This window comes from Pseudomyrmex gracilis, unplaced genomic scaffold (genome assembly GCF_002006095.1).
Source record: "Pseudomyrmex gracilis isolate BER0280 unplaced genomic scaffold, ASM200609v1 scaffold_9, whole genome shotgun sequence".
Taxonomy (NCBI): domain Eukaryota; kingdom Metazoa; phylum Arthropoda; class Insecta; order Hymenoptera; family Formicidae; genus Pseudomyrmex; species Pseudomyrmex gracilis.
Window position 1 is genome coordinate 1,311,309 of NW_018020593.1, and position 23,610 is coordinate 1,334,918.

The 23,610-nt window shown below is 43.1% G+C and overlaps 1 protein-coding gene across 12 annotated transcripts in view; it reads right to left on the bottom strand.

Annotated features, from left to right (window-relative positions):
- Positions 1 to 23,610, bottom strand: part of LOC109861901 (glutamate receptor 1) — a 194,397-nt gene that overhangs the window by 79,859 nt on the left and 90,928 nt on the right. The window lies entirely within an intron of this gene.

Genomic DNA, 23,610 nt, shown 5'->3' on the forward strand with positions numbered 1-23,610 from the left:
AGGAAATGCGATTATCCCGAACGTCGTGAAATCGGATGTGATAATCCAACGCGACACCCTGTATCGGATGTCTGATATGTGGCGCTCCGTTTACTACTAGCTCACATACGGCGCGCAGTGGTACGAACCAGCGTCTGCTCAGGCAGAGCGTCTGCATACGAGGCCTCCGCGTAATTACACCGATCCATTCGGCGTTAATAGTCGGTAATACCTACCAATATTAATGCTATCGCTCGTCATGTAATTTAGTGTTAACCGACAACATATTCGATAATCCGGTGAATCTATTTCTCAAGTAGATTCTTTTTTAATAAGAGAAACGCCTTTGCGCGCATGATTGTTATTACGGATAACCAAGTCGGACAGGGCGAATTTCAAGATTTTTCGTAGAAGGATGCGCGCGTTGATAGTCGATGAAAATATTGGCGTCGTCGCTGCAGAAATAATATGGCTACACGCATTTATCAAGCTATTTATTTCACGTCAAATGTATCGCATATTCCAGATGTTGCTGTCGATGAAGTGATCGATGATACGCTAACACGGTATGCGTCGTATAATCGAGTAACTGTCAGCGCTGAATACTGCACTTTGTGTCTTCGTTATTCCGAGCATCCGGCGTTACCATTAATATCTGGTTGGAAAACTCAGCCGCCGAGACCGAATGCGGATTTTCGTGTATATTAAATGTGTGTATATACATATATATATATATACACATACACACACTTTCACAGAGTTGGTTGCAAATGCAGCACGAGGGGAGAAAGGCAAGGACGAACGAAGAACGGGCAATCATGCGAATTGACAAACTTGTATCGAAATAATTTTCGTTACGACTTTTCCAAGTTGTAACGCCGAACGTCGCCCGTGCCCGGAAGCTGTTTTTCCACGCGCTCTCGCGCAATGAGAGAACTTTTCGCGCGCGACGAATAAGATACGCTTCGAGGTGTTACACGATATTATAACACTCCTCTTTTCTCTCATCTCATTTCTTCTCGCCTCTTTTGTCTTCCGCCTTATATACCCGAGTTGCATGCCTGTCACACGTGAATTTTTCTTTTCGTCTTTCGTAAGTGCATCTAATTTTGCAGTTGCGCGCGCGTTGAGTCTCGTCGAAATATCAGCACATAACTTTGAAACAAAGTAATGTTCACTATCCCGCCTAAAATTCTGGCAGTAAACTGGAAGTGGACAGGATATCACGCCGCGCGCGACGTGATTTCGTACTTTAAAGGCGAACACAGAGAGATATTGCTTTGCGCGTAAATCCATACACAGTTATTAACTTTTCGATATTGTACGCAACGAACAATGCATCAGACAAAGAATTATTTTCTTCTGCGAAAGTTACGCTATATCCTATATATATAACGCGGATGATATATTTCTTTTCCTTCTTACTTTTCAATATCACAAATACATTCATTTATTTTCATTAGTTTTATATATTCAGTTTTTATTTTTTTCCATTTGTTTATTATTTGTGTTATTTTGATCGAATGTTCTTTGTTTATGTTGCACTTGAAATAATTTTCACAAAACGCCTAACAAATAAACCTATCTCTCTCTCTCTGTGTGTACATATAATAATATAACATATAAAAAAGAACAAAAGTAATAGTTGTTGGAACACTTGGCCAAAAACGAGTTTGCAATATTACCGTCTATCTTTTATTAAATCGTTTTTCTTTCATATCGATTAATTGGAATTACTATGTAGTAGAGTTCCAATTAAAATTGTTACTATTAAATACTGAATATTGATCCGTGTGGCATACACGGTAATATCCGGGCTTCATATATTCCGCGATTTAATCTCTCGCGAACGTTTTAAACGAGATCACGCACATGTCAAGGCACGCAAAAGCGGAACATCGTTTTACGTAGCGCGCGTAATGTTATTCTCCAGCTGACTGTACAAAGACACCTGCGACAAGAGAAAGATACTAGCGCAACGTACGCGCACAGCAATGTTCGAGCTATTATTCCTTGTTACGCAAAAAACCAAGAGGAAAAAAGCCGCGTGAAAAAAGAATTCCATTGTACTTTGGGCAACACACGGCATACAATTACACCACAATAGCGTCGCTAATTTCTCGTAATTGATATCCCGGAACGTACCTCCTGCTTACAATCTGCTCTCACGCTTATAATTCGCGGTTTACCTCTAACGCAGTTCTTGTATCTTGAATATCCCCACGGCGAGATATTTAAATCGTCGCGTCGTCGCGGGTTTGCGGGGTACGCGGGAATTATCGGCCACCAACCGACAACGATAAAAGGAGATTATTATTATTATTGCCCGCACGGGGTGTGCGCTTTATAATAATTAGCACACGTTGTAGACGATTAATGCCTTTGAGGCGGTTTCGCGCTGTCCAAAGCGAGACAGGAGATTAGACCGGGAGACATTCCGCGCGTGTGATACGGTCTACTTGATATTGAGGAGGCTCTCGCTCGTCGTCGCGTAATATCATTTGATTAAAATACTTGAAAGGACGAGTCGGAATTCTCGATCTCGCGCTGTGTTTAATACGCTCTTTCGCTCGTTTCTATCCCTTCGCCCGCCGCCGTTCTCTTCGCAAACATGTCCTCCGCTAGCCAATATTTGCTGAATATCTTCGTTCGATATTAAAATTGTTTTACATCAAGCCGGCCGTTTCTGCGGGGACTGGCTAACAGGAACAAAATTCGCCGTCAGCAAAAACACAAATGCGCCGCGCGTTTACCTGAATTGTAATTACAATAAAATCCGCAACGCCGCCAGCATCGCATTAAGTTAATATTAATTAACTCGCTCTTCATTTGCCGTGTCAAAAGCGCCGGAAATTTACGCGCTGCAAAAATTTTGCCGACTACGAGGTAACGCAATGGTACAGTAAGAACGTTACATTAGATTTATGCTTCAATTTAGGTCTCTTGCAAATTTATTGTTCTGCGTGTGTATATGTCTGTGTGTGTGTGCTGCGTGTGTGTAACTGAAATAATATACTTCTTCTGTAAATTGAGAAGAATAACCATTGTTGACTACCTTTCCAATTAAAAGATATGCTATGTCGCACGTACGTAGATACACATATATGTCGGGGTGAGAGTTTGACGAGTTCTGGCAATAAACTTATATCACTCCGCGATATAGATATTTATGGTGCATCCTAGCAAAACTTGGCGAATTTATTGGCTTTCCCTTAAATACGCGACAAAACTTGAACGCTAAATCACCTCGCGCGTAGAAGCGCACTTATTAAACCCAGCGTATTCTTATTACCGGTGCCGATAAGAGCAGAGGTATGGATTAATATAGATCGCGACCACATAATTAAGCCGCGAATATTATAAAACCGAAATACCGACCGCTAAACTCGAATTCTATCGATGGAATCGTTTTATATGCAAAATGTGTGCAGCTATTAGTTCTCTTTTGTGGGCGCGCACACGTTAATGCACATAGCGGTTAAAAAGGCTTTGTTCAAATATATTCCAGTTTCTTTCTCTCTCACACACGAACCGTCTGTCTACGAAGTGATACAAGAGTGTTTGCTATGTACATAACTCTAGCTATATATACTTCTCAGATACATACTTCCGTTTATCTCCGTCAACGAATTGTGTACGACAACAAAGTGCGAGACGAGATAATAAAAGACAAGAAAAGATAGATTCGGAATTTTCTTTTTCTCTCTCTCTCAGTGTATTCTTCATTGCGTGTCATACGTCTCGTGCGTAGGCAAACGCACTTTGACGTATCGTGCACTTGATACGTCAGTGGCTTTAAATACCGGTCTAGCGTACCTGTGTTTATTTCCGCGCGCGTTGACAGGTGGGGCGCCGCCGCGCGTCTATTGATTGGTGCCCAGCTTCCCCACCAGTGTCTCACACTCACATCGATTCCCCCTCTTCGTTACTCGTGCAACAACCCTGCTGCTGCTGCTGCTGCTGCGCTGCACCCCTTACCCTTCACCGTCCTTCTTCCCTTTTCCTGCATTCCCTGCACCTCCTCCCTCCCTCTCTCTCTCTCTCTCTCTCTCTCTCTCTCTCTGCTTATCTCTCCTCTCCGTCGTTATTTTCGTTCTCTCGGTCTCTCCGCAGCTGTCTGCCTTCCTATCATTTCCCTTCCCTCGTCGCCCCGTACATCGCGTCCTTCGTTTTTCGCCATGTCGACCAATAATTCGCTCTCTTTTTACTCTTATTTTCTCTTTCGTTTCTCGCCCGCATACTCGAGAACCGCGGAATCTCCACTATTCCCTTTCACGTATATGCTCTCCTCCTTTTCCACTCGTCCTCCGAACTCCGGATGCTTTCTTCCACCTCTTTCCCACGGCTTCTATCAAAGCCGCGGTCTTCAAGCCGGTCGCGCTCTCATCCTCCTTCTCCCTCCTCTTCTTTCTCCATCCGTGCACGCGCGCGTTCAAGATTTTTCCCGATGCGCGGCTTTTTCTCCTGCTGTTATTGTCGATTGAGCGATGCGTCGCGTTGTCAGACGCGCTGCATTCCCGCGCGATTTCAATACTTAATAAGTATCGGAAAGTTCGATGAATACTATTTATACCGGCATTGTCACAGACCGTGAATATAATATTGAAACGCGGACTGACAGTAGACGTGGCACTCCATTATCCGCCGTGTCTGACTCGTGACAGACTGTGACCACCGGAGTCCGATTCAATTTGCAAGATTTAAAATTTCTCTTTCTCATCCCTTCAAGATACTGTTACGAACTACTTTTTTTTACTACTGTTTTTTTCCTTTGTCAGAAAGTAACATCGTACTTTCTAAAATATCCATCTTTCTCCGCAAGAAAGAGAGAGAGAGAGAGAAAGCGCGTGAAAACAAATTTTCATTAAGAAATTCTAGAAATATACATTTGTATATTGACGCGGATACACGTAATTAACTGTCGAGCGATGGAGTAGTTCATTCGAATCATACAAATTATGATGGATTAGCGACTACGGAAATTCTACCTGTGCACATATCCATTTTCATTGTATGTCACGCAAATGTTGCGACCTTTCACCCCGTTACCGCTGCTACTCCCTCTCTCTCTCTCTCTCTCTCTCTCCTTTATCTCGCAAGCCATGAAATTCCTCTCCCTGCGCAATTAAAACGTTTCGCTGTCGGGGAGTTTCGGAGCTTCGTGATTCCAGTCACGACCGAAATTATATAGAGAAGCTGCAATTGGCGGTACACACAAGTGACTATTCGGACGGTCCAAACAATGTAGAACTTGTGTACGACTTGCAACGATCATGATCGTTACGCGATTGTATCGCTCAACGTGTCGCGTGCAAACTTCGCCAGTTATAATCGACAGGGACAGCCGAGGAATTTAGATAACAAGTTCGCGGTTTATTCCCCGCGCAAAAACGGGGCGGCGAAGCAAAACGCGAGCGCGCCGCAATGATGATTTGCACGCGCGAGCAAATATCGGAAATCGTACGACATTGTTTAATTTGCGCGTCGCGCGCAAAATCGCATTTGCGGAGGAGTGTGCGAGCGCGTTTTCTGCGCGAACAAAATTGAAATTATTTTATCAGCAACGCAATGAATTCAATATCGATCGCGGGTTCAAGGTTTTTGTTGGGTGGCTTTTGTGCGCACCTCGAAAACGGCGCGGCTAGCAATATTCGCCGTGATGCGCGTTGCATATCGCCCACCGAAAATTCGATTGCCAACCGTGTTCTGACCTTTGACTGAAACCCCATGCCGCCGCGCCATCACAAACCATTAAAACTTCCCTTAACTTCCCTCACGCGATTAGAGTTCGCAACCTTGTAATTGAATATCGGGAACAATATAAACGGCCGAGTTGGCGGACCGAACTCTGACGACCGACCGCTCCATAACATTCCCGGAATCTTTAATCGTAGCAATTTTCTTCTCGCGAGAAAGATATTCGACACGGCGTTCTATCAATCGCCCCGCAAGAAGCCCAAGTTATCTAAGATTTCGAAATCGATTATCTGACTGCACGCCGATTTCTAATGTAAACTTGTTGAACACAATCATCGATCATTTGCTGAAGTAACTTCATTCTGGTGTGATTTATGGAATAGAACAATTAAAACTTTGTTTCGTTGGGCCAATTTTCGAAACACATATAGACCATAGACCGCGCGTATAATGTTACGTTAATTTGATACGATTAGTACGCGCAATCGAGAACTTGTTTGCGCAATTGCTTTTTAAACGATACGCTTCGAATGCGATCAAATCAGTTGTCATGGTAAACGATATAGCATAACGATTCTTATTGCGGGATAACTCGATCGATTTATTGATCGCGCGGTTTCGCGTCGAGCCTCGATTACTCAAATCTATTGTTATCTGCGTTCTCTTATATAGAGCTGGCTCTTATCAGTGCCACCACTGCTTGTAGCACTATGGAGCTCTTCTATATTTATGACACGTTGAATTTCCATGTGCCTCGATTTCGGCCAATTTATCCGTGAATTATTTGGCAAGGATAATACTGTATTTTCGCGATTATTCAACGATCGCCATATGGTCATTCTTGTTTCCTTATCGGCTATATACCGTACATATAGAGTAATAGTGTACGTGTGCATCGCTACGACTGCATCGATTCCTAAAGTAAACTGCGAATTTGCAAATTTACAAACTAACCTGATTTAATGCCTCGCGCGCCGGCGAGTCAATAAAAAAAACCTCTTACACGTTGCCGTAATCTCTTTTTCAATAAGGACTGGCTTCTCTTTCCTTGCTTCGCAGCTGCGACAGTAAAAATGCGACACTACGGTGTACGGTGGCTTAAACGCATTTGATAAAATATCATTCTTTTTACGGTGCGCTTTTTGTTTAGAGATAAGCTTGCGGCGAGCAAGGAAGCTCCCCTACGCTTGTTAGCCGCGCGTTTTAAGCAAAATAATAATGTCCGCGCTTGCACGCGATGTAATCCCCTGTCGTCCGTGAGCACGAAATGTATATTCCGCCGCGCGCTGGTACTGGGATTCGCAGACGCGCGAGACAGGCATCCGCGTCGTAAGAGCGGTCTTGCAACCCTGCGCGCCGTCCGGCAAACGCCTCGGCTAATCACGAGTCAGCTCCCGCGACAAATCCAATTCAGTGACAATGACCTAACGAGGTAACTCGATTTACATCCATACCAGATATCCTCGGAAGGAGGTCTCCGCCGCCAGAAAGAGAAGAGACGACGAATGACGGCAACGGGTCGCGCCAAAACGTCGGTCTCATCTCCCGTCACCGCGAGCGATCCGATATTGTATCCCCCTAAGATATTCCGGGGATTTAAATTAAGTTCTTATCCGCAGATATTGAATCCATTTTATGTTAATACGGCGCGCTTCCCCACACCGAGAGAGCGCTGCCGAGAAGGAGAGATCTAGGGAAAACGGATGAAAGAAAGAAAGAGAGAGGATGAGAGGCGGTGGAGAGGAGAGCAGGTTGAATAATTTCCAAAAGCTTCTCGAGTGCGCAGGGAAATAAGAAGAACGCCGTCTTGATTCGTTTCTTTCCGCTTCTGATGAAGAAGTTCGAGAATCGATTGCTCGTTCGTTCGCGCTCTACAGCTTGTGCTATAGAGCGCCTTGCCCCCTTTCTATGCGCGAGCACGAGCTCACAAGCGGCACCAAGTTTTTCAACCGCATACGATGAAACGGCGATTGTTGATTAATACGAAACTTCGCGATATTGACTTTAATTAGTACGAGTAAGGTAATGTAACTTGACACTCGGAGAGAAACGATGTAAAAAAAAACTTGGTAGAAATTAATGGAAATATCTAGTAACGTGAGTCGAACGTGGAGAAACGAGTTCAAATACTGTGCGAGCAGATTGAGGCTGTAAGTTTTTATGTTAATTGATTATATATTGTACTATAACGTGAAGAGAGAGAAAACGAAGAGAGAGAGAGAGAGAGAGAGAGAGAAAGAAAGTTATCGGTAATTTTAAAATATTTGCCTCTGGATGTGCAAACTCCGTTTCTGATAGCACTCGAGAGACGAAAGGTTTGAAATTATTTTATTACGCTTTACGGGAGATGAGGGGGAAGAAGGGAAGGAGTCATCGAACTCTCTTTTACGGATGCTAATGTAGGTCTTAATTTCAATCGGCCATAAAGGTTCGCAAGAGCAAATTAAACCTCACTGCCGTCCTTGGCGCGCAGTAAACATTTTAATTACCGTTTATCTCTTGCAATTATTCGGTTCGTTCTCGTTTTCCTCTCATGTCATAGATGTGAAGGGTGCTACGCGAGATATCTTCATATTTCCGTTCGTTCCGTTCGCAATGGAATAAACTGAATAAAAGATTGAGTTTTCTCTTGCTCTTTCTCTCTCTCTCTCTCTCTCTCTGCTGTGTCGCATTGATACGAAAATTCTCATATCTGCGTGCCAGTTATTTGCTTTCTCTCGTGCTTCAATAATGTAAAAAAATAGCAAGATTTCCTCCTGTTCGATTACGAGACGGTTCAGGGGAGCTTTTATGCATTCATGATCGATGTGATGCGTTATCAGCGAACGTCGTCATGAATCGCGAGAACGCGGAAGAAATTCTGATCTATTTCTCAGAGCGATTGAAATCTTATTTTTCTTTGCTTCCAAAATTATAAGATTAACATATGTAACGATATAACACAGCGTGATGCGTAATCGTAATATACTTATATACGCTATAAATGTCGAGCTAAAACGACATAAATCAGAAGCGGCGTAATCAAGTGTACCACTACTTGAAAATTATTGAGTTTTATTTATAAGCGTTGTTGTTGATGATGTTGATGTTGACAATTCGGAATTGTGTCAGAAAGTCAGGCGATACGCGCGTCGCGTGTCAGTGCGCATAATTCGTCATGACGAAACAAACGGATTTCATTGCTACCCTTGTCTCATCCGCCAGATGGTTAGGCCAGATTAAAATCGCGCGTGCGAACCCGCGCGTGCCTTCGCGCACGCCAGGATATACCGTATAATTTCCTGTTTGTCGACAGCTTCGGAGCGAGTGGCGTACGTTGAATTCCGCAATTCGCGCGCGGCAAACGGGGCGGGCGCGGGCTCTCGTTACGTGGCAGATTGTACCCGGTGCGAGATGCATCCGGCCGCAGCGTCCTATCAAGATAACCTATGTCGCGTCAGATAATTAACTAATAGACCGCGATACGTGAGCGAAATACGTATCTGATTGCTGCATCACCGCGTGCGGCTCGCTTTTGAATCGCGTCCCGTGGCTCGTCCGTAATTATATCAAGCCCGGGTTACATCGCCATAGCCTCCAGTTAAGTATAAATTTAATTATTGTCAGGTATATGTATTAGCCTCGGTATAATTAGTATAGTAACGTTGCTCGTTATCGCTCGTTCATATGATATCTCCGACGCAGATTATTAGCGGAATAATATTGCTTGTAACGAAAATAATATCGTTTGTGTCGGCATCGCTGGTCAGAGTCCGTTCTTTCATCGTGAATATTATTCCGGCATCGAATTTCGTTCGATTAACGGAGATATTTTTCCACGGTCGCGCCTGTACTTTAATTGTGTTCTTTTGACAATAATGCCGCAAAATAACGTGACCAAAATGCGAAATCACGCGTTGCAATGCGCAGAGTGAGAGAGAGAGAGAGAGAAAGAGAGAGAGAGAGAGAGAGAGAGAGAAAGAGAGAGAGAGAGACAGACAGACAGACAGAACAGCACGCGCGTTAAATGCGTTTTGGTTCACGTTTGCGTTTACGGAGAGGTCGGCCAGTTCGTAATTTAGGTATATTTGTACATATATATATATATGTATGTACATATATGCATGTATATATACGTACATACATATAAATGGATGTAAACATTATTATCATTAAGTATTATTGTGCGTGACGCATAGCTCTAACTACATAACTTTGCGATAATATGGGTAATTGTAGCCATGTGAAATAGGACGTGACAGTTATTATTAGGACCTTGTAAATATTATATTGTTAGTAATCTAATTAATTTAATTTCTTTAGTTAGCTCTACAATTATATTAGTCTGACCCTATATAGTTCAACTATGTTGCGTGAGATAACGAAATAAATGATCGCCGTCCCACGCGTGTAATACAAACGAGGTTTCTCATCATCCAACGCGAGAGCGCGCGCGCACGCGTCCCAAAGTTCGGAAATTAATCAAAATTTCTGATACGTCCAAAATTGCACAGTAGCCCGTGTCATATTGTATTGTAATTACTAATTTAATTAATTACGCGAAAAGTGATACCATCACCGCGCTTTATGTGGCGAAGGAAATGGTTTATATGCAATTATATCACACAATTCTCGATTAATTACGCAGTTATAACGTAAACAACGTGTTTCGTTTTGTGTTGTAACAAGTTTTACGATAGATTCGGCGAAATCATTGCAAAATTGTGTTGGTGAAAAATATGCAAAAATTGAGAAAATAATTTTATACAAAATAATCACATACACATTGCAATTGCGGATCAAATACCACTATTTTTTTTAACCTCTTACAAGTTATTATTACATTGCGACAATATCCTGTGTGCAAAACAGCGATATATATACGTATACATGTAGGATTTGGCAACAAGAAAATTTGCGCTTAATTACTTTCAAACTTTAAATTGTTTTTGTTCGTACATTAAACCGTTACCTCTGCGCGTGCAATGACAGAAACAATCAATCAAAATTATTTGTTACAAATCACGAAAACAATCACTTAATGACTAGCGTCATCGCTATTACGTCGAAGCGCGCGAGAGACACACAGTCTTTACTGTATATTTACAACATGATTATATCACGCAGGTCGAGCATACCTCGTATCCATGTAAATTGGCAATCACCGTTGAAATTAGTCGTCTCCCGTTAATGCGAGCTTGGGTCAATACAATTTGCTCCGAGTATCTATCCATCAGAAATCTCAATCCGTCCGCCGGTAATTTTATTCGTGTGTCTAACTAGTATGTCCCGTTCACGTTGCCAGTCGTATCCATTTCCCTCTCAAGATCTGCGAGAGTGCGCACGGCGTTATAACGCGCACGTTTCACCATAACAAAATTTTATCCGAGCGCGCTCACGTGTAACAGCTTGCAGTAGCATAGAAACTGATCGACGAAACCTGAGTAATTTGAGTACTTTGATCGAGACACATAATAATAAATGAAAACGTCGCAAGTAATTTCAAAAATTAAAAAAACATGTCATAGCGCGGATATCATCGCTTATATTACAAGCCTCGTTTACAGCGGAATTATAACCTCCGACGCCAGTTAAATAATATTGTATTTAATACGCGAAAGATGTAACGAGCTTCCGTAGCGACGCGCAGCTATGAGGCAATCGCCACCAAACCCGGGGCACAAGTTATTATGAAGCAGTCACCATTATCCAGCCGGTACAAGGAGCTACTATTTGGCAAAGAAGATTAAGCGCTTTAAGTCCGCAAGGAACTTTGCGCTAAGTAAGAGGCGCCCAAGCAAGAACGTTCTTAATCATGTAAAAGGGAGCTTGCCTTAAAAGCTCTTTCAAATAATGGTGATGGTTCCAGCAGGCGAAAGAGAGATCTCGCCTTACTCACAGTTCACTCCTCTCTCCCTCTCTCACATTCTCTTACTCTCCCCCTCGTCCAAGGTATACATGCCCTATTGTTCCACGATTTACGATCGAACAGAGAAAGTCGGAACGAAAGGTTCACCGTTCAAAGTGATCAATCCGATCGTCTTTATAACGTCTTTTATGGAAGTTGAAAGACGATATAGCTTTCCAAGCCACTTTTTGAACAAAGACGCAATAGTACTTGCGATAGCCCAGAGACTTTTTCCAGTTATTTCGCTACTTGATCACGTAAAAAAGTTTTCGGAAACAAATGTTGGTCCGTTGGGGCGAGTCGAATAAAATTACATCAAATATTATTTATGACGTGTATTAGATCTCACATTAACTTGTATTTTATTGTAAAAATCGGTCAGAGTACATATCCTTTTAGAACACAATGTTTAAGAAGAGGGAGAGATAAACAGCGCGAAGCAAAATGATTCTCGTAACTCCATTCGATACGTAAGATAAACGATAAATCGGGAGAATCGTCGGCAGTTTCGCACAATCGTATTAAGTCTCCTAACAAAAATATCTGATTTTCACCCGACTTCGATGATCCCGAGGGTCTTATCCCGGCGTGCGTTATTATTTCACATAATCCTACGAAGAAAAGGATGAGTCTACAAAAAAAATCAAGATCCTCCGTTCCGCCTACCGCTTGCCACCACCACTATCACCACCACGTCTCCCTCTTTAAGTACCTACCGTCATTTTCTTCTGGAGCCGATTTTTCAGTACCTAAGTACAGGTGGTGATTTATAAAGTGAGAATGCAGCCCGTGTGGCCCTTGTGCCCGCTCACGGCGATCTATTACAGTCTCCTGCTGCTTCGAGTCATAATATTTCCCTCCGACCCTCTTCCTCTCTTTCACTCGGCCCGTTTTCGCTTCTTCCAGGATCTCGTATACCGCACCCATCACCGCACTTTATGCATAACAGGACTCTCGCTCTCTCTCTCTCTCTCTCTCTCTCTCTCTCTCTCTCTCTCTCTCTCTCTCTCTCTCTCTCTCTCTCTCTCTTTCTTTCCCTCTCTACATCTTCGCGCTATCCCGGCAAACATTATAACGCCGTGAGATTATGAATTTTGTATACGACTTGGCGGATCTTTCCGCGAACCTTCCTTTACCGTTCTGCTTCCTTTTCCCTTTCTCTCTCTTTCTCTCTCTCTATTTCTTCCACTAGTAAGTATGTTCGAATAAGGCACTGCTAAGACATACGCTTATGTAAATGTCAGAGATAGCATAGATACTAGTATTGGTAAAAACTACATATATGCGCGGATTTTTGTTTGTATGTCACTTCCATCTAGAGATGGAAAGGGATTGTAAAATAAAATATGCAACATCTCTCTTTTCTCAAAGAAAGATAGAGAGAAAAAGAAAGGGGGAGAGGAGAAGAGAGAGAGAGAGAGAGAGAGAGAGAGAGATTTATCTTGGAATATTGAAACATAAATCTTATTAAACCACTTTAAGATCTTATTAATTCTATAATATACTGTAGCTACGCAAAATCTAGAAATTATATAAAATGTATTTATAATGAAGTAACCTTGTACACACACACACACACACACATATATATATATATATATATGCGCATTTTTTACTAATAAACATTTCTAAATTAAAAAACTTATAAAAGTTAAAACACTTCTTGGAAATAGCTTTATGCACTGTTTAAACTTGCTGTAACACGTTGTAAATGCGCATTTGTGCGCGTACAATGGAAGTACATTTCAACTTTTGCTAGAAAAATTCTCGGAGGTGGAAGATGTACGAGGTCGAAACAGAAACAGCGTCGTACTTTGTATATATATATATGCGGAATTTTGAAACACGTTCAACATTTTTCTCGTTTTCCCAGCAAACATTATAAGATTGGGAAATTATAAATTTTCTATACGATGCCATATTCTCCAATCGTGTCGTACCAAAACTTATGCCTTTCTTTTTCTTTCTCTCGTTTGGCAGAGCAGCGACGCACAAATATTGAATCGACAAACTTATTGCCCCCCGCAAATACAATTCTATATATCTCTGCTTTAAATAAATATAAAAAACACTTGTGTATATTATTTATTTCAACGTCTTCGTCGTGTGTTTTTCAGAATCTATCAATCACAGTAGCAACGGAAATATATTATAAACCTTAATGCACATTTTTATACACAGCGACGCAATAAAATCCAACTGATACATTACTCACAAAATTGATATTATAATACATTGCCACGGCGTAACTTTACGGAAACAGACATTTTATTTCTCTCGTATATTTTCAGCGCAGCGGATCAATGCCGTCGCGTTATTCTTTTCTTTTTTTTTTTTAGAAGCATAACACCGTGAGATTGTACATTTTGTATAAGGCCTGACGGATCTTGTCAGGAGCTTCCTTTCATACTGCTCCTTTCGTTTCCCACCCGCCAGGTAACAGGTTCTCCGGATAAAGCATCGCGAACAGCCACTCTTATGTAAATACCCGTGGCCCGTTGCTCAGTCCGTTGCGCATTTGCACTCGTGTGCTCATGTGGGTTTGCAGTGGCGTAAGAAGAGGATCCTCTATACACCCGATGTTCACTTCGTCTACATCGGCGCGATCTCGTTTGAGACAAGTATCTGATTGCCGCCGCCTTTCTCTTCGCACATCACCCTTCTCTACGTCCGAATAAACTTTGTGTTTTGTCTCCCGATACATCGTTTTTCACGGTAGCTTAGTCTCATCTCTCAAAGAAAGAGAAGACTCTCACTTTCTCCCGAGAAATACATATCCCACTTTTTGAGATTATATAGCGCGACGTAGTAAAACGAGAAATTCGCGAGATATCTTCCGGTATCGCTGCGTGTCCCCGAGCACGCCGTATCGAGTACTCGATCGAGCATCAACCGGCGGAAGTTATACGGAAGATTGAACATGCGCTTGTATGTACGGCATGCGAGTCACTTCGGAATCATATGCTTCGAAATTCGTGCCCGTAAGCGGATTAGTACGAGACGCTCCGAGGACGCGCGCAATAAAACGGTGGATAAAACTCTCCGCGGGGACCTTCTCCGCGACCTCGAAGTGCTCCGGAATTGCTCAAAAGCGAAGGACGACGGTGGTGCATTTGCATTGGTACTCGTAATTTGTCGGCGCTTCTGCTCTGTCGGCTTTTCCGCGTGCGTTCGAAACGTACGCCACCGCGGCGTTTCTTGCGCCCGTTTCAACTTGTGGCGCCGATAAAAACACCGAAAGGGGTACGTGAAGTATTTCGTAATAACGAGTAGCGGTTCCCGTGGCGTTTGCCAAAGAGAATTTATTGCCTTACCGCTTGGGCAAGCTCTCTTTGTCGACCGCGCGAGATTTGATGCATACTTACAGCGAGTGCATCGGTTGCGTGAAAGCAAGTGTAAACATGCACGGCTGATCGCTAGCGATACGATAAAAAGTACCCTAGTTAGTAGAATGAAAAGCGGAACGCTGTGGATATCGCGTATTCATTTCGACAATACTCTTGTGTAAAATCGAAGAAAACGAGACTTCCAAAGAAACTCGGTTCTCTGAGTTTTCGTAAATACGGGACTTGTTGCCAGCTCCGGATCCAGCAGAAACGTTCGATCGATCGTATAGATATACCTTTTTCTGAAGGTGATTTTTCAACAAATGTGCTTTTTTGTTTTTAATTTACAATTGTTTTATGCATATATATCAGTATAGTTTTTACATTTGCGATGTGCATTTATTTGCTTTTTATCTACACTTTGGAATCAACACATTTGTGGTTTTTATTCGATCACGTGTATACTTCAAGATATTGTTGTTCGGAGTCGAATAAATACTAGTTATCGAATTTTTTATACTTCTCTTACTTCTTGCGTATGTATATGTACATAGATATGATGCAAATATTGCATTCTTTATCTATTGAAAACGGTAGTCGCTCCCTATCCTTTTTAATTTTTCATCCGAAACATGTCCAACAAGTGTATTATATATTTCCGATTGGGAGAACAATTGGCTATTTTGCGGCTCTTAAAGTACCGGCGAGCCGAGAATCACAAACGAAGGGTGTCCAGTGGCTATCAGTAATCTCATTCATCGCGGATGTCGTTCTCCTTGGCTGAACGAATCGGGGACGAAGCTTGCTTGGAGAGCAGAGGTCTCGTAAGTACAGATGTCCGAGGCTTCATGCGCGACGTCGGATGCGGACGTGCACAGTGGATTACGACGACCATCCACAAGAGCCCACGTGAACGACTCGGGAGGTTCTTTTCATGGAAGAATGGCTTTTCCGTGTCGGTGAACTCGGTGGCCGGCGCGACACAATCGCGACGAACGTATTGGGGCCCTTGGCCCATGGATGAGTGTACCAGCTGCGACGATCGAAAATAGAGAGAACACGCGACAAAGGAAGAAGCACGAATATCCTCGTGGACTCAAGGGCAAAAGTATTTTACCGCAAAAGAAGGCATCAGAAGCAGTTTTAAAAGATTCGCCACGCGGAGTCGGTCACGAGCGTATCCTTCGAACTCTTTCGTCTCCATTTCGGCGGTTTTTTCTTCTTTTGTCTTTTTACTTTTTTCTTTTTTGTTTTTTTCCTTCGCGCTCCGCGTTCAACTGTTTCTTCAGCCACCCCTCTCTTCTTATTTTCTCTCTCTTTCTCTTCCACCGAGCTTCCTGACTTATTCTCTCTCTCTCTCTCTCTCTCTCTCTCTCTCTCTCTCTCTCTCTCTTTTACAAAGTACGATACCTGCGACTGCAGCGATATCACTTTCCGATAAAAGTCAAGTCGTACGGCCCCCGAAAAGAACTAAAGGCTCCACTATAGGACGGAGGAAGCGCGGCTTTCGCACGGAGTCGACGTGACGGTGTAGACGAACCGTTATGTGCGGTGCATGTCGTCGAAACTTTGGTACCTACCGTGAACTTTACTACCGATTGTCGCGCCTGTGCGGATGGCCGCTACTGGTTTCACGCAGCGAATGGAACGTTTCCTTTAGCGTCGCGGCGCTTGTATCTCTCGCCGAAACGATAAATCGATCGCGGAATTGGCTCGTTGAGAACGAACGATTATTTTCCAGCTCCGTGCCCAGAAGACTATGTTTATGTGTTTCATCGCGCTATCTCGTAGTAAATAAAAACAACATAAGAAACCGAGTGTTTGTCTTGTTCTGTTTTTTGAAGAAGAACTTTATTGCGGTGTGTGTGGGTGAAGAAAAAGCACGCGCACGCGCGTAATATTAAGGAAGAAGTAGAAAAGTCTCGCTTTTCACGATAACGTTTAATACATTTATATACGAGATTCTTCTTTTCATCTATTATATCTCGTTTATACGCTTGCAAACGTACAAAATTGTTCTCTTTTTCCTCGGTTAGGTTTTATCAGTAAATTTGCATTTACATCAAAATAATTAGCTGAATACATTGAAAAGATGAATAAAACGTTGTACTTGTTTGCAATATTTTATCAAAGAAAATGAGTCGTGTGACATATGTAAATTTTTTCAATATCTTGGCGATGAGAAAGACTTCCCCGTGTATTAGCAGAAACAGTGCTCGAGGAAGTAATGAAACACGCGAATACACGGATAGCTTTAGACAATGTGTAACAGATGCGGGCGAGACTTGATCGACCGATGCATAGTGGCTGCGGACAGCCTTAATTGCCTGGTCTTCGGTAGATGTGCGGGATCTTAATCAACCGACGGTGGGTACATAGTGTAACATCGTAGCGGACGGATTGTTCCAATGATGGCGACTGGGATTTCGCGTTCGGATTCGATTTCGTTTCGACTCTATTCCGCGAGAGAGTAGATTGACCCGAGATACTGCCCGAATATTCCGGGTAATCTTTTAGTAATGATCTAAATGCATGATTCAGCTCCGACGGATCTGTAATAATACGACGTAATACGATCGTTAAGCAAAGCGCGCGGAACCGCCTTTGACATTCTGCGACTTACGAACTGGAGATAACTGGTAGAAAAGACGTAATTGACTCGAAAAGATGTACATGAACTTCAGAGAAAGACACAGAGAGAAACGGAGAAATGGAAAGAAAGCGAAAAGAAGAAGTAAAAGGCAGGCGTGGAACCTCGAATCGGCTGACTTACGCGATCCTTTTGCCTTCAACGCGGAGAAAAGAAAAAATCGAGAGAACGAGGAAGGAAAAAGGAGGGATATAAAAAGAGGGTGAACTCGGGGGTGCCAGCCGACGAGCTCGAAGGCGGAAAAGGAAACCCCGAGGTGGCGAGCCGAGGGAACAAGTAGAGGGGTAAGAACCGGGGAGAACCGGGACCAGCACTATCTCGGAAAATTATGTCAGTCCTATCTCAGGCTGAAAGCAGAAACGGTAAGGATGAGAGGACGAGATATGAAATAGCCGGAATAAAAGGGAGAGTGAAAGTCCCGGTGTGCTCGAACAGGACACACCGGAAGGAATAGAAATATTACTATTGGGATAAACTCTGGTCCCGCGCGTTCGGTTTCCTTACACTACCTTCCTGGCGTATCTTATCAGCTTGTGTCCCACCTCGTTTTTTTCCATCCTTCGGCGCGTCGAGTCGTCCGCGCGCCACGAAGATTAATCGTTGATCCGCGATAAAAATTTTCGCACCGAAAACTTCTTCCGACCGAAAACTACCGGCGGTTCCTGTCGTCGGTGGTGGAAATAATTACACGATATCGGAAAATGCCTGAGCCCGATCCGAAAGTAGGGAAAAGAGGATTTTGTCGAAGCTATATATATATATATATATATATTCCCTATATAGCAAATTATAAAAAATTTTTCACTACCGAAAAGAGGGATACTTGACTGCTGCATGTTTGTATTAGTTTTGATTGTGTTTACGATTACCAGTAAGAATGCAGTAAGAACAAAAATCAAGTTCCATCTATATGCGATAATGAGCCATCCGCTTACATTTACTTCCACATCGCTTCTCTCTTGCTTCGATGTAATATCCGTAAACTTGATTTTTTTTCTTTTTGTTGTATCCACGTTGTCGAGAACATGGCGGAACAATTTCAGGAAAATCGATGTTAACTCGAAACTCCTTCCCCGCCCGTTTGGGAGAAGCGGAAATAAAAACGAAGAAGTCGAGGCATAATCTTGTTTCGTTGCGAAGCCAATACGAAACAATTCTAGCATCCAGCAAATAAACACGGCGAAGTGCTCGATCACAAGTTTCCGAGCGCTATTACACGCTATGTCGTCGAACGAAATCAAGTGATATTTATTTAGCAGTAAAAATACATCTAAAAATGTATTATTATTATCCACTTTCTATTAAACAAAAATATTAAACAAAAATATATCGGGGAAGAGAAATTGTTCTCCGGTAAAATACTTTTGCTATTACAATTTCTCGCGTAACATTTTAAACTGCTTTCAATAAATTAAATAGGAAAAAAATTAAATGATAGAATCACAGAGAGCACAAGTTTGGATGAATAAGCTTATTGCCATTATATAACACAATTGCCGCAGCAAAAAGTCGTTAAAATCAATTATATATTCATGCAGCACACGCGTAACTTGCATTATATTATTTATAGTTCATCTACTAGTCGATTCCCCACTTTCGGTATTCTATTGTGAAGAAACTTTATTACAGCGTGCTGCAAATTTCGTTAAAAAAATTGTTCCTGCGAATCAGTTTAGAATTAAGAGACAACTTCAGAGGGAGGAGGAAGGACTTGCACGTTCGATAGAAAATTGAAAATTTCTCTCTCTTTGTTTCCGAAGTAATATTCGCGATTCTCTCGTCGAGAAGAAAGTGGATATCGAAGTTTATACGGTTATATTACATCCCCCTGGCTAATATTGAATACGTCCCCAAGCAGCTTGCTTGATAGCCCGCACTTGAGCTAGAGAGAAGAGAGAGAATCCATTCGACCATCGTTCCTTCGAGATTAGGAGGAGTTTGCGGAGACTTCGAGGAAGATCTGTTTGGTCAAGGACGATCGGACTATTACCAAAGTCGCGCTCGTCTGAGTTACGATCGCTAAGCTTACACAAACCGCCTCCTCTTCCTTCTCGGCTTTCGAGCTCTATCGCGGTCTTTCAGAAATCGCGAAACGTTTTTCGTCTACAAACGTCTTAAGTCCACATCTTCGAGAAACGGGCGAAAGGATTTCCTGATAAGATGCTTAGCAGGAGGAGCCATGAGAGATAGAATATCGCATGAAATTAGATCAATCCATCACCGACGCGCCGTAGATTGAAGGACCAGTGAGAAAAAAAGAACCTACTCTCTTCCCACTCTTTATCCATATTCATTTATAGCTGTCACGATGTTTGCTTCAGTTAATAATACTTATCGAGCCTATTCGGCTCTATACGTTCAAATCTTTTCTCTCTCTCTCTCTCTCTCTCTCTCAGAAAAAGCTTGGCATAAGTATATATACATAGACGGGCGATCTTCGAGTAAGAATGAATTGAGTAAAAGCTCGCGCGATTATCTGAAACGTGATTCCCGAGTTTCAAATGGTAAGACCGCGAGTTGTGTAATATCGATTCCGGTCGGGAGCGAATGGGTCGAACGAGTAGAACGCGATCAAAATTTCAAAAGGGACGAATGGAGCGGAGCGAAAGCGAGCTCGGATAAAGATACGAAAGATCCAAGAACCGCTGACGTATAACGCACCATAACTATTATCTCTTTTCTTTCCGCGAAAGAAAACTTGGCACTCGGCTGATCCTCCCCAGTATCCGGCGAGTTAGTGTCGAAAGACGCGTTAGGGGGAGGGAAAGTCTCGGTTGGGTGGTGGATATGCGATGGACGGTGGGTGGGAAAAGCTTCAAGATTACTGAATGGGAGAGCTCCGCTCGCTCGCGCGTGCTGCGCTCTCGGGGTCGTGGCTTTATTAACACGTCTTACAGGGTAACGGGATCTCGTGCACGTTAAGAGCTAGGTAGGTAGTAGGTATATGGAGGCAACACTGGCAGCTGTTGCTAACGCAATTCCCTCCCCGATATAAATCCTCCAGACCCGCGATATTGAATCAAACGATATAGCGGACGGCTTTATCCGGTCGTGGCATCGCGCACACGAGCGAGCGAGTATGTTCCGCTCTGTCTCTCTCTCTCTCTCTAAGAGTCTTCCTGTAGCAGCTTTCGACTAACTAGATCCTCGATCCGGTCTACGCTCGACCGGATAGGGCAGGTACGGATATAGGACGACGGATCGACCGGAATAAGTCGCTCGTCTCCGCGACTTTGTACGATCGCGAGAGAATAAGAAAGGAAACGACGAGGAGTAACGGAGTCGGGGAGTGCGCGCGAAAGATCGGCGGATAGGTAAAAGACCAAAAGGAAAGCTCCCTCACTCTCCTCTCTTTCTCTTACTCTCGCGGTAAGGATGGCATATCCATTAAGCGAGGACCAAGTAAAGGAGCAAGTAAAAGGATTTTCAAGGTAGACGGACGAACCGAGCGCGGTAATTGCGATGAGATCAATGAACGATGCCGTCTACGATTGATAGATACTTATCGATCCAGCGACTAATTAGTGTGCGAAAAAAAAAAACAGGAATAAGTTCGAAGAAGAACGAATTCTGTTAGCAATTATGTTTTCGCGATTGTTTGCCGAGAGCTTGTAAAGTGTCGATCATGTTATCGCTGAAACAGCAAAACATTTGTACTTTAAACACAACGCTTTGAAAAAAAAAACACGGTCTTTGAAAAAGCTAAAGAAGCAAAAGTCAATCAGCTTTGTTGGCTCGGAACAGATCCGGAGTGCGAAAGATTTCTGAAACAGTGGCACGTTTTCGACCAATGGCGCAGGCAAAGATGATTGCACGACGAACCGAGACGAAGTTCAGAAACTTGAATTGATTGAAAAAAAGAGAAAAGTGACGCGGACAAGATCGAACCGCTTTCTTCTCCGTTTCTTTCCGAGAGCATGCACTCGTCCAGAAAGCAACGGAACGCCCATTACACTGTGGACGAACGAGCTCCTGTGATCGGAGATGAGCCGAGAAGACCGGAGAAAATCGTATGGCGAAGAGACTAGGGGTGTGCGGGATGGCGCGGTGGCGAACGAAGAGGGAAAATCGAAAAACCAAACCTTTCCGTGGGAGATTGGGCAACGGGTACGTCTTCTCGATCGGTGATGGCCTCGGGATGCGATTTTCTCGCGCATGGAGTTGCTGATTGCGAAGGCGCAACATCAGAACGTCGGCTACATGGTAGACACGCTATACATTTTTCTGATTTCGCTGCAGGAATAAAAACGCTGCTGCTGCCGCGCGCTCGTAACCCGAGACTCGTAACCCGCGACGAGCGGGCTGGTCTATCTCGAGCGAAATAGAAATATCACCGGCGACAATTTATTACTTCCTTTCCGCTGCTTCTTGTTACAAGAGAAAGAGAGGAAAGAGAGGAAAGAGAGAGAGAGAAAGAGAGAGAGAGAGAGAGAGAGAGCCGCGTAATCTCACGTTGCGCATTATCGGAAGCACGTTACCCGATTCTCGATTAACTTCGTATTATTTCCAGTGCCATGAGACAAAAATATCGCGAGGATGCGAACAAAAAACCGCTACTGTAAATATCCTTTTATACAGCATAAAGGCGTGGCGCGCTCCTCTTTCTCCTCATCTTCTTGTGCCGAGGTTCTCTTTTGCGTCACATATATATATGTGTGTGTGTGTGTGTGTGTGTGTGTGTGTAATGTATTTATTTCAAATATACTCGGTGCACGTGGTTAACCGCGACGTGAGTTCGACAAGTCTTCGTAGCCTTCGATTATCCTCTCGCTTGCAGAGGAATGATAGGCAACGGGCGTGTAGAAGCGACCGTTTATATAAAGCGGCTCAAGGCTATTCCTCATAGCTTGCATAAGCGCTACCGGTATATAGAGAGATTATTTCCGATCGTGCGATAGTTTCACGAGCGAAAGGAACTGCAACACGGCGCATGATCGGCTCCCGCGCAAACACATCGTCCTTTACGCAGCCTGTTTCATGGCGCGCAAGAACGGCGCGTGCACACACATGTGCGATGCATGTTTCGCGAAAGTGTCGATCGCGAGAGGAGAAACGTTGACGTCAGTTTTAATAAACACACACACACATACATACATCCGTATTGGAAATTCAATCGAGATTAAATTGCAGTTTTTCGCAGGCAAACAATCGATTGTCTGATATAGCGAGAGATTAATCAAACTTGGGTTTGGCGATCATATCACCAAGTACATATTTGTACATTACTTGTTCAAGAAAAAATATGCGCAAGCTGCCATACAGCTACACACACACACACACACACATACATATATTTCACTCCCGGATTAAACTTTGCCTGAAAAATCCTGGTTCGCTGTATATAGGAAATTGGAGGCAAGTTCACGTCTACTCGTACCAAAAGGTAAACTTCACCTTTGTACATTCGGTGATCGCTGCAGCCTGCACACACAGTAAATCTCTCGACTATTATTAGGCTCCACCCTGCAAACTTGGTTCTACGCTCCTTTGCCGCCACTCGAACCAGTTAGCTACTATGTTTGCTGTTCCACCGAGCGATCCAAGGGTATTGGCAACATCTGGTGGTACTTATCGTTCGACAGGAACGTCAACTCGAAGAAGGTGGAGGACGGTCTTAGAGCGCATGTACGCGGAGATGACATTTAGGAGCTTGTGTAACAAGGACTAAACCTGCCATTCAGATTGTCGGGAGTACAAGACTAGAGACGAGTTCCATTAGTTCGCGTAAAACGGATCCTAATGAAGGTTCGGGAATTTTTAATATTCCCGGCAGCAATGTAACCGGACAGTTTACGATATGTCACTGATATTGTACAATAACAAATAAAGTTTCCTTATCTAACATTTTCCGAAATTTCACCATTGCAAAAGATCATACAAAGTATAAATATTTTTGCTCTTTTAAAGCGCATTATATAAATATATATGTACATATGTGTGTGTAATTTTATCGTTTGCTCAAAAACAAACTCGTACGAAATATTGACTGTTATTATTTTTTACATATATTGGATTGATAAAAGAGCCATATACATATACGTGTCGCGTATAAAATACCTTTCTGACTTTCA